Raw genomic sequence first — 11049 nt, forward strand, 5'->3', positions numbered from 1 at the left:
GTTACCCATAAGTCTCCAAAATTGGAAGAGCCTCTGGGTGATATGCGTGTTGGGTGCCACATGGACTCCGGGAGTCACCTGGATCTAATGAGGAAATTTTTCCCAGCCACTGCCATGTCAGTTTACATCCCAGCACTGTTTCTGTGGCTCCAGGTATAAGGTGATTCTCCACATTGATTGATTTATAATTTGGTTGTAATTCTAATGTGGACCTGAGACAAGACATTATTTGTAAAATTCCTAATCTTTTAGCAGGAAATGAAATGAGACATCTCTTGCAGAGTTAATCTTTATAGTAAACCTAGTGAAGCTTTCTTCCTTCCCTTCTTTGGCAAAAGGGATCTCTGGCTTAAATCTTGATAATTGCCCTGGAAACTCAGATCCTCTGGCTATTGATAAGGGTCATCAACCCATTGTTATGCAGAAATAATGTTAAGTAAGTTACCTCAGACAGGGCCCTTAGAGTCTGAAGGGGGAGGGAACTTTAGGCCAAAGGTCTTTTTTTTTTTTACTTTTTGAGGAATTCAAGATAATTGTGCTAAGCAAAATAAGTCAGACAGAAAAAGTTGAAAACCGCATGATAACACTTATATGTGGGATATAAACCTAAAAGCAACAAATGAACAGAACAAACAGAGACTCATGGACATGAACTATAGACTAGTGGTTACTAGAGAACTATAGAGTAGTGGTTACTAGTGGTGTGGGGGAGGAAGGGGGAGGTAGTAGAACAAAGAGGGTCAAATATAGGGGAGTAGGGAGAGAGCAAAGTGGGTAAAGGGGATCAAATATATGGTAGCTGAAGGAAACTGGACTTTGGTAAACACACAATAGAATATACAAATATCAAATTATAATGTATACCTGAAAATTATATAATTGTATTAACCAATGTTACCCCAATAAACTTAATAAAAAAAAGAAACATATTAACCAAGCCTGTTTCCATTTACTCACTTAAAAGGAAAATCAATAATAGAAATTAATAGATATATGGTTTGAATAATAAATTTGTATATTCTTTTCCTTGTCTAGGGACTGAGGTGGCACTTCATCAGGAAACCCAAGACCCCGCTCTGACTGAGGCAGAAAGGGAAAGAGCTCCATGAAACCCCTGTAGGCAGAGACGACAGCCATTCTTAGCAGAAAGCAGATAGGGAAGAAGAGACTTCCCATCCCTCAACATCCATACTAATAATAAGAGGTTTCATGGCTCTTAGAAAAGAGTTAGGCAGGAAAGTTAGTTAGGGGATTCTGGGTCTGCCTGCAAAGATACCGAGATCATCTTATTTTAGAAGGAGTCCACCCTAATCTGCCCACGATTAAGCAAGCCAAAAGCAATTTTTAAACTCACACAAAGAAATCAGTAGGCAGAGATTTAGGTACCAGTTTAAGCCAGTCACTCGCACCCATGCAATGAAGACTCCAATGACCTTCAACTCACCTGAGCCTCATGATACCATCATTAAAATGTGCATATGCTCATTAATATCATTATAACAGACTGAATTCTGGGAACAAACATATGCAGAAATGAAAACGATGTATCACTGAGTCCTGTCAATCTTAGTCATCAATCAAAGAATCCCAGTCAAAGTAACCACCTACTGCAAAAAGGAATAAAAACCCTGAAGTCTTTGTTATTAGTCCCATGGGTGGCTCACCTGGCAAACAGTCCCCATCCTTAGGTACTTTACAAAAGTCACCTCATTAACACAAATTCATTTGTGATGGAAAGGGGTTTGTCATGAATAACAAGACACTCATTTCACCTTTATGGCTTTGAAACGAGTTAAAAAACTAAAGACAAGAGATTTATGACAGAAAATGCTGTTATTGTTCTTCTAAATGAGAAAATTCTAAGGGTCTTGGGAGCTATGAGACAGGAACCATGAAAGAAGAGCAAGTGCATGTGTGTGTATTGGGCATCTGAATGATCAAATATATCTTATAAATCACATAATAACATCCTTGTATTGATTCTGTTTTCTTTCTCCTTTCTCATTTCATCGTATTCACTTGGCAAAATACAAACCTGAATAATTAAAATTATCTACCTACTCTGAATGTGCCTATGAAACTAAATACAACTGGAAGAAAACCCACATTTGGTGCTGCTTTAAATTCATAATAGCTATCTTTAAGTGGGCCTTGCATGATCCCGGGCAACCATCTTTCATTTCCCTAGGGTATTCACACTCTTTTGAACTCTAGTCTCATATTCAAATGGGTACTAGAGGCTATATTTGAATGTTTAATCAGCATATCAAACTTAATACATCGAAACTAAGATTTTGATCTCCCCGCACCCTCTAAGACCTGTTTCACCTACAAATTTCTCATTTCAATAATGGCAATTGAATACTTCCAGTTGCTCAAATGAGTTTAGAAACTGTAAGATACTTTTAAAAGAAAAAAACATCAATGTGGTACTGTGAGCAGAACATTGGGATATATTTGGCTGTAGACAAGAAATGTGCCTATGAGGTTCAATTCTAATCATATTGATGAACAACCTAGGTGACTCCATCTTCGGTATAATACTCCATCTTAGGCACGGGCCGGTTCCCGGAAAAGCCACAGATAGCGAGATGATCACCCCACCCTAGACTCAGTCAATCAGAGCAACTATGGAAAGTAACTCTCCAAATTCCCTGCCGTGTTCCTTGGCACCATCACCCAGCCAATGCTGCTAAGAGACGAGATGGTTGTACCAATCCTGTAATGCCAAGACATCACTCCCCGTGCTTATGATTTTTCTCTTTAAATACCCCTGAAGCCCCATGTTCCGGACCGCCTCCTACTCACTGCTGCATTGGTGTGTGGAGTGCGGTCCAGACTTGAATCTGAAATAAACTCCCTCTTGCTCTTGCATCAGTGTCGGCTTCTTGGTGGTTCATGGAGATACGAGTTGGGGCATAACATTGAAACTTCCAGCAAGGTTTTCATTCCTAAATTTAACTATGATATTAACTAGTAAACTCTTTAATTAGAAACTGATCTTAATGGTTGATTGATTCCATTTTGCTATTTTAAATAAAAACTTTACCACAAGGTCATGGAATTAAAAATAAGATTTTTGATTTAATTTAAAAATGAACCATAATTTTTTTTTCTGATAAAAATAAGTCATTTTTCTATAAAATATGTTGGATAACTAGTGTTAAAAGGTATCACATTTTAATAGGGCCTATTACACCATTTGAGACAAATGTAATTACTGAGGAAACATTATAGAATGATACAGTAACTATTGTCTACATCACCACCACTACCGATTGTTATTAAGTAATCTCCAAAGACTCTCCCTTGGCTTAACAGATTTAGATATTTATAATAACTGAGCAATAAATATTTTTCTCAATCTTGTTTAACTTCATGAAGTTCTTTCAGACTGTTAAAAAGTTGAGAGTTGTAACTGTGTTATTCATGTCTTTATCTCTACTATTTAGCATACTGCCTAAAACAATATATACTCAATAAATGTTGAAGACTAAGTTTTATCATTTTTACTTATCTGCTGTGAACTTACTTCCCATCCATAAAGATTTACCTTACCCTTACAATGACATCTGCTTCTTTGCATAAGCTCCACAAACTAAGTGTTGTATGTGTGTGTCTGTGTGTGTGTGTGTGTGTGTATTTTTCTCAATGAAAAGCACCTTCATTACAAGACTCTGTCTTGTCTCCTCTCTCCTGATAGTTCCCAAAGAGTCTTCATTTCTCCTTTCAAAGAGCCTCTTGTCCCTACTGGGTTTTCCAATATGCTCTTATTTTATAACTGGTATCTAGACCGTAGTAAATTAAAAAAAAAACTAATGCAAATCCAGGGCATTTCTAATTTACGTAATCAGCTCTTCATATCTTGTAATGCTCACTGTCATGAGTAATATGTCCACAAAGGTTTTTTTTTTGAATTTTTGTTTAAAATATTATTTTTTAAACTTACGTTGATGAAGATAATATGCATAATTTACATGATAAAATTAAGAGAAGGGCCATGTTCTCATTTTCAAAGACCTTTCTGTTTACTTCCAAGATAGGAAGGTATGTGAGGTGGGCGGGGGGAGGGTTGGGATGGGGCTTTCTCCAACTCCATCAGGAAGAAAAAACAATAGCAAGTTATTTGTCTCAGTGAAATTCTTATCCAGTTGCAAAGCATGATGGTGAAGATTACAAATGATGATGAGGGGAATAGGAGAATAAAAGAGTTTAGCTTATCATGGGTGCTGCAACCTGGAGGTGTTGGAACTAAAAAACACTCAGAACTTCCAGTTTCCTGTCTAGCATATAAAGAACTTGGAGATCTGCACTCACATTCACACATGAAGAAAAAAGCTAAGCAAACTAAAAATAAACATTTCGTAGATTTAAGAGAAAACTGGGGCCACAGGACAAACTACTGCCTCTCAAATTTAAGAAACAAGCAGACAGAGGATCACAACTTATCGAAGCAGAAGATCAGGAACATAAACCTGTGGTAACCAGTATCAGAGGGGAAAAACCCTAAACTATAATTGATGAATTGTTGGCATCTTGAAGTGGAAAAGTTTGATGGTTAAAAACTCTAGGGAAGCCACTTTGAGAAAGGCTGCTGCACTTTCATAAATTTTACCTTCAGGAGCCCTACCAAGATCTCGCATCAAAGAATGGAGAAATGTTCCCTCTTGCTTCTGTCAGAGTATGGGAGAAATTAGGCTGTCTTTAAAATTGAACAGAAAATTCTGTTCTTTTTAAGAAAGTATTTCCCCAAGGGAAACAACTCTATCAGAGCCTGCACTAGAATTTTAACAGTGTCCAAAGAATCTGGGAGAAGGGAAGCACCTAACTCTAGCTTGCTCTAACTTTCTACCTGGAAGAAGTAAAATATCCTACTTCCTATGAAATAAATAAATTTAAAGAAAACAGGGACAATAAATGGAAAAGAGTAACAAATTTGGTACAAATTAATCTAAATATATCAACAATCACTTTACACATCAATGATTTAAATATACCAATCAAAAGATAGATATGGTCAGAGTGGATAAAAAAATAAAACAACTCAAGTTTCAAATATCTGTTGTCTACAAAAACAATTGGTTTGAATAGAACACAGAAAGACTAAAGGGATGGTTAAAGATATACCACAGTAACACTAATTTTTTAAAAAACCCTGAAATATACATATTAATTTCAAACAAATTCAATTTCAGAGCACAAAAAATTAACAGGGATAAAGAGGAGCATTACATAATGATAAAATGGTGAATTCTCCAAGAAGACATAGCAATCCTTAACATACATACATCTAACAATAAAGCATCAAAATATATGGTGTAAAATCGGTAAAAAATGAATAAAGGAAGCACATAAATAAATAAAGCAAATATTAACTGACATAAAGGGAGAGACTGATAGTAATATACTCATATTAAAGGATTTTAACATCTCACTGACATCAAGAAATAGATTTTCTACACGAGAAATCAGCAAGGAAACAGTGGCCTTAAATGACACATTATATCCCATGGACTTAATTAATAGTTTTAGAGTATTTACCACAAAGCAGCAGAATACAAGTTCTTTTCAAGTTCATGTGGAACATTTTCCAGGATATGTCACATGTTAGGCCACAAAACAAGTTTCAGTAAATTTAAGAAAACTAAAATCAGTCCAAGCATCTTCTCTAATTACAATGGTATAAAAGTAGAAATCAGTTATGAGAAAAAAAATGAAAAACAGGTAACCACATAAAGGCTAAACGACTAATCCTAAACAATGAACAGGAAAACAATTAAATCAAGGAAGAAATAAAATGATATTTTGAGACAAATGAAAATGAAACACAATGACTCAAAACAATGGGACACAGCCAAAGTAGTCCTAACAGAGAGATTTATAGCAATACACGTCTATCTCAAATAAATACATAAATAAATAAAATAAAAAAATAAAAGTCTCAAATAAACTCTTTAAACCTATACCTTAAAGAAACTAGAAAAAAAAAGCAAAGCCCAAAGTGAGTAAAAGGAAAGAAATAATAAAGACCGAAGAAGAAATAAATGAAATAGATGACTCTAAAAATAATACAAAAAATCAATAAAACAAAGAGTTGGCTCTTTGAAAAGATCAAAAATTAATAGAAATAACTAGACTCATCAAGAAAAGAGAATACCCAAACAAAAAGAAAATCAGAAATGACAACTGACACCACAGAAATACAACATAATAAAATACTACAGATAATTATATGCTAACAAATCAGAGAATCTGGAAGAAATGAATAAATTTCTAGAAACATACAATCTTCCAAGACTGCATCAAGAAGAATCAGAACTGAATTGACCAATTACTACTAATTACATAGAATCAGTCATCAAAACATTTCCAACAAACAAATGGCTTCACAGGGAGATTTTACCTAACATTTAAATAAAAAGTAACCTACCCTTCACAAAGTGTTTCAAAAAATTCAAGAGGAGATAAAACTCTCAAACATTTTATAAGACCACCATTACCTTGATTTCAAAGTGAGACAGGCATTACAAAAAAAGAAAATTATAGGCTAATAACTTTGGTGGACATTGATGAAAAAAGCTTCAATACAATATTGCCAAACAAATTTTTAACAATACATTAAAAATGATCAAGATGTATTCATGATCAAGTGGGATTTATTTATGGGATGCAAGTTTAGTTCAATATCTCCAAATTAATTCACATGATATACCACATAAACAAAATGAATGATAAAAATTATATATATGATTATATCAATAGACACAGAGAAAGCATTTGATAGACTTCAGTATTCATTTATGATAAAAACTCTTGGCAAAGTGAGAATAGAGAGAACATTACTCAACATAATTAAGGCTCTCAATGGCAACCCACAGCTAACATCATACTCAATGGGAAAAAAAGCTAAAAGTATTTTCCATAAAATCAGGAACAATACAAAGTTATCCACTTTCACCACTTATCAACATAGTATTGGAAGTCCTAGTCACAGCAATCAGACAAGAAAAATAAATAACTCAGCCAAGTTAAAAATGAGGAAGTAAAATTATAATTAGTTGCAGATGACTGGAATCTACCAAAAAAAAACTATTAGAACTGATAAAAGATTTCAATAAAGTAGCAGGATAAAAAATTAATATTCAGAAATTGATTGGATTTCTATATACTAATAACAAACTATTACAAAGAAAATTTAAGAAAAGAATCTCATTTAAAATTGCATCCAAAAATAAAGTAAAATAACTAAGAATATTTTTAATAAAGGAGGTAAAGACTTGCACTCAAAAAATTATAAGACATTGAAGAAAGAAATTGAAGAAGATATAAATAAATTGAAACACATATCATGCTCATGGATAAAAATAATTAACATCACTAAAATATTCCTATTACCCAAAGCAATCTATAGATACAATTCAATCCCCATCAAAATACCAATAATATTTTTCATAGAACTTGAAAAAATAATCCAAAAGTTTATTTGGAACAATAAAAGACCCCATGTAGCCACAGCAACCTTGAGAAAGAAAAATATTTGGAGGTATCACATTACCTGATATCAAACTATACTACAAAGCTATAGTAATTAAAATAGCATAGTACTGGGACAAAATAGACACATAGATTAGTGGAATAGAATAGAGTACCCAGAAATAAACATACCTATATGGTCAATTAACCTATAACAATGTATTTAAGAATATACAATGGGGTAAAGATAATTTTTCCATAAAACATTGGAAAATCTAGACAGAGAAAATAATACTAGACCAACTTCTTACAACATATACAAGAATAAACTCAAAATAGATTAAAGATTTATATGTAAGACCCAAAAGCATAAAACTTCTAGGAGAAAACATAAGAAGTAAACTCTCTGATATTTTTCTTACTAATATTTTTTTATGATATGTTGCATGTGGCAAAAATAACAAAAGAAAAAATTAACAAATGAGACTGCATCAAATTAAAAATTTTTTACAACCAAGAAAATCACAATGAAACAAAAAAAACAACCTACTGAATGGGAGAAGATATTTGCTAATTATCCATCTGTGAGGAGTTAATATAAAATGTATATAAAGAATTCATACAACTTAATACCAAAAATTAAACAATCTCATTAAAAAGTGGACAGAGGACCTAAATAGACATTTCTTCAAAGAGGACATAGATAGTCAACAGATATATGTAAAAAAAAGCTACATGTCACTAATCATCAAAAAAATACAAATTAAAAATACAGTGTGCTATCACCTCACACCTGTCAGAATAGCCATCATCAATAAATTGAAACACAAGTTTTGGTGAAGATGTTGAGAAAAGGGAACCCTTGTGTATTTTTGGTGGGTGGGATTGCAAATTGGTTCAGTCACTATAGGAAAGAGGATGAAATTTCTTCAAAAAATTAAAAATAGAACTACCTTATGATCCAGCAATTCCACTTCTGGATATTTATTCGAAATGCTAATTTAAAAAGATATATGCATTTCTGTTTATTGAAGCATTATTTACAAAAGCTGAGATTTGGAAGCAGCCTAAATGCTCATGATTGGACAATTGAATACAAAAGAGTTGCTGTGTGTGTGTGTGTGTGTGTGTGTGTGTGTGTGTGTTTGTGTATACACATATATACACAGAGGAATATTACTTGGCCATAAAAATGATTAAAATCTTACCATTTGTGACAACATGAATGGACCTGGAGTGTATATGCTAAGTGAAATAAGTTATACAGAAGTAGAAAAATACCATATAATCTTACTTATATGTGGAATCTAAAAAACAAAATAAACTAACAAACAAAACAGTAATAGACTTATAGATGCAGAGAACAAGATGCTGGTTCCCAGATGGGAGGGCAGTTGTGTGGTGGGGTAAAAAATGTAAAGTAATTAAAAAGTACAAATTGGTAGTTATAAAATAGGCATGAGAATGTGAAGTAAATAATAGGTAATATAGTCAATAATTTGATTATAAGTGTGTATAGTGCCAGGTACATACTAGACTAGTTAAGGAGTACACTTGATAAATTATATAAATGTTTAATCACTACACTGCACACCTGAAACTAATGTAAAAACATATAGAATGTCAAAAAGATAAAAAAAAAATTTAAAAATTAAAAATTTTTAGTCATGCACAACATTGTTCAGGACACTATCCATTTACTTTAAAAATAATAAAACCATATTGCCACAGGCATTAAAAACAGATAGGATAGCTGAATGGATTAGAAAAAAAAAAAACCCTTCCATACACTGCCCACAAGAGAGTAACTTCAGATTGAAAGATACAAAGATTGAAAAGGAAGGAATAGAAAAAGATATTCCATGAAAATGAAAAGAAAAATAATAAAGCTTGGATAGCAATACTTATCCCAGACAAAATAGGCTTTAAAAAAGGCTATAACAAGGGGCAAAGAAAGACCCACAAATCTTACTTTTAGGTATTTATTTGAAGAAACTCAAAACACTACTTTGAAGAGACATATCCATTTGTATGTTCTTTGCAGCATTATTTACAATGGCCACAATATGAAGGCACCCTGGTTGTCCATCAAAGGAATCTAAAGAAGAAAATAAACAAAACAGAAACAAACTCAGATTATAGAGAATATTTTGATGATCGCCAAATGGGAGGTGATTGGGAAGGATAAGTGAAAAAGGGGAAGTGATTAAGAAGTACAAATTGGTAGTTACAAAATAGCCACAGGGATGTAAAATATAACATAAGGAATGTAGTCAGTAATATTATAATAACTGCATATGGTATTAGATGGGTACTAGATTTATCCAGGTGATCACTTCATAAGTGATGTAAGTGTCTAATCAATTGTAACAACTGAACCATACTAATGCAAGATGTTAATAGGGGACATCGAAGGACAGGGATAAGTGAGATAGTATATAGAAACTTTTCCATGTTTTCCTGTTAACCTACAAGTCTTCTAGAAAATTTCATTAATTAGAAGAAATAGGACCCTGGATTTAAACAGTGGAAGTACTGGCAAGCTAGATAATTGATGCAAATAATTCAGAGATGAGTCACTGTCACACACAATAACTAAAAAAAATAAGTTACTTCTCTGTAGAACTTAAAACACTTTTATCCATCTTAAACTCTTTATTCTCTCTCCTCTACCCACTAACTCAGATGTGGGAGGTGATAAAAAGTCAGAAAAGTTGAAATTAAAGCTTCACCTGATATGTTATGGGTTCAATATTCTTTAAAACCTCAAATTATGTTATACATTTTTATGCAAATATTTTCATATATTTAGATCCTGGAAGATAGCTGAGTTGATCCATAGTCCTTTTTCTCTATATTATGGGAAATATATGAAATCTGAGATACTATACTTACTTCAAAAGTATTTTAAATTCAACTGACATAAAAGATTATAAAATACAGGTCTCATATGTGAACTTCTTGAGTAGTAAAAATTGTTTGATCACCCTGGTGTTCATGCCCATTCAATTTATGTTCATGCATTCTAGTTGAGAACTCCATTCACTAGAAGCCATGATTTGTTTACCCTAGAAAAGCTACACCAGTTAAATATGTATTAGAGTATGTGACTCATCCCTTTCATTGAACTAACTGTAATATAGCATTATTTTTTAGAGGTGTGTAAGAGAAAAAAAATAATATTAGTATGTTTTTAAAATTTCTTTATTATTGAACCCTTTATTTCTAAAATGGTCAAGCCGTGATCATCTCTGTTACCACCTGGCAATCAACAGCTCCATCAGTAGCCACTGGCTGCTTAGGACTTCTTAAATCATGTTTCTCATGCCATGTAAGCCTCAATAATTTCACCTGGATGAGGAAAGCCTATTCCTTTCACTGATTATTGTCATCTTTGCTGACAACTCCTTTCTGGGTGTCTCCAGCTCTATCCTTGATGGCTGCCAGAGCACTATCCATTTCACTTTCATCTGGGGACCTTTTTCTTTCCATGAATTTTCTTTGTTCTATACCACACTTTCCACAATATGTTGCACATTTGCTTCTGCTGCTGTTGTTATTTAGTGTTAAATTAAA

Source organism: Rousettus aegyptiacus, unplaced genomic scaffold (genome assembly GCF_014176215.1).
Source record: "Rousettus aegyptiacus isolate mRouAeg1 unplaced genomic scaffold, mRouAeg1.p scaffold_m13_p_9, whole genome shotgun sequence".
In the NCBI taxonomy this organism is placed as follows: domain Eukaryota; kingdom Metazoa; phylum Chordata; class Mammalia; order Chiroptera; family Pteropodidae; genus Rousettus; species Rousettus aegyptiacus.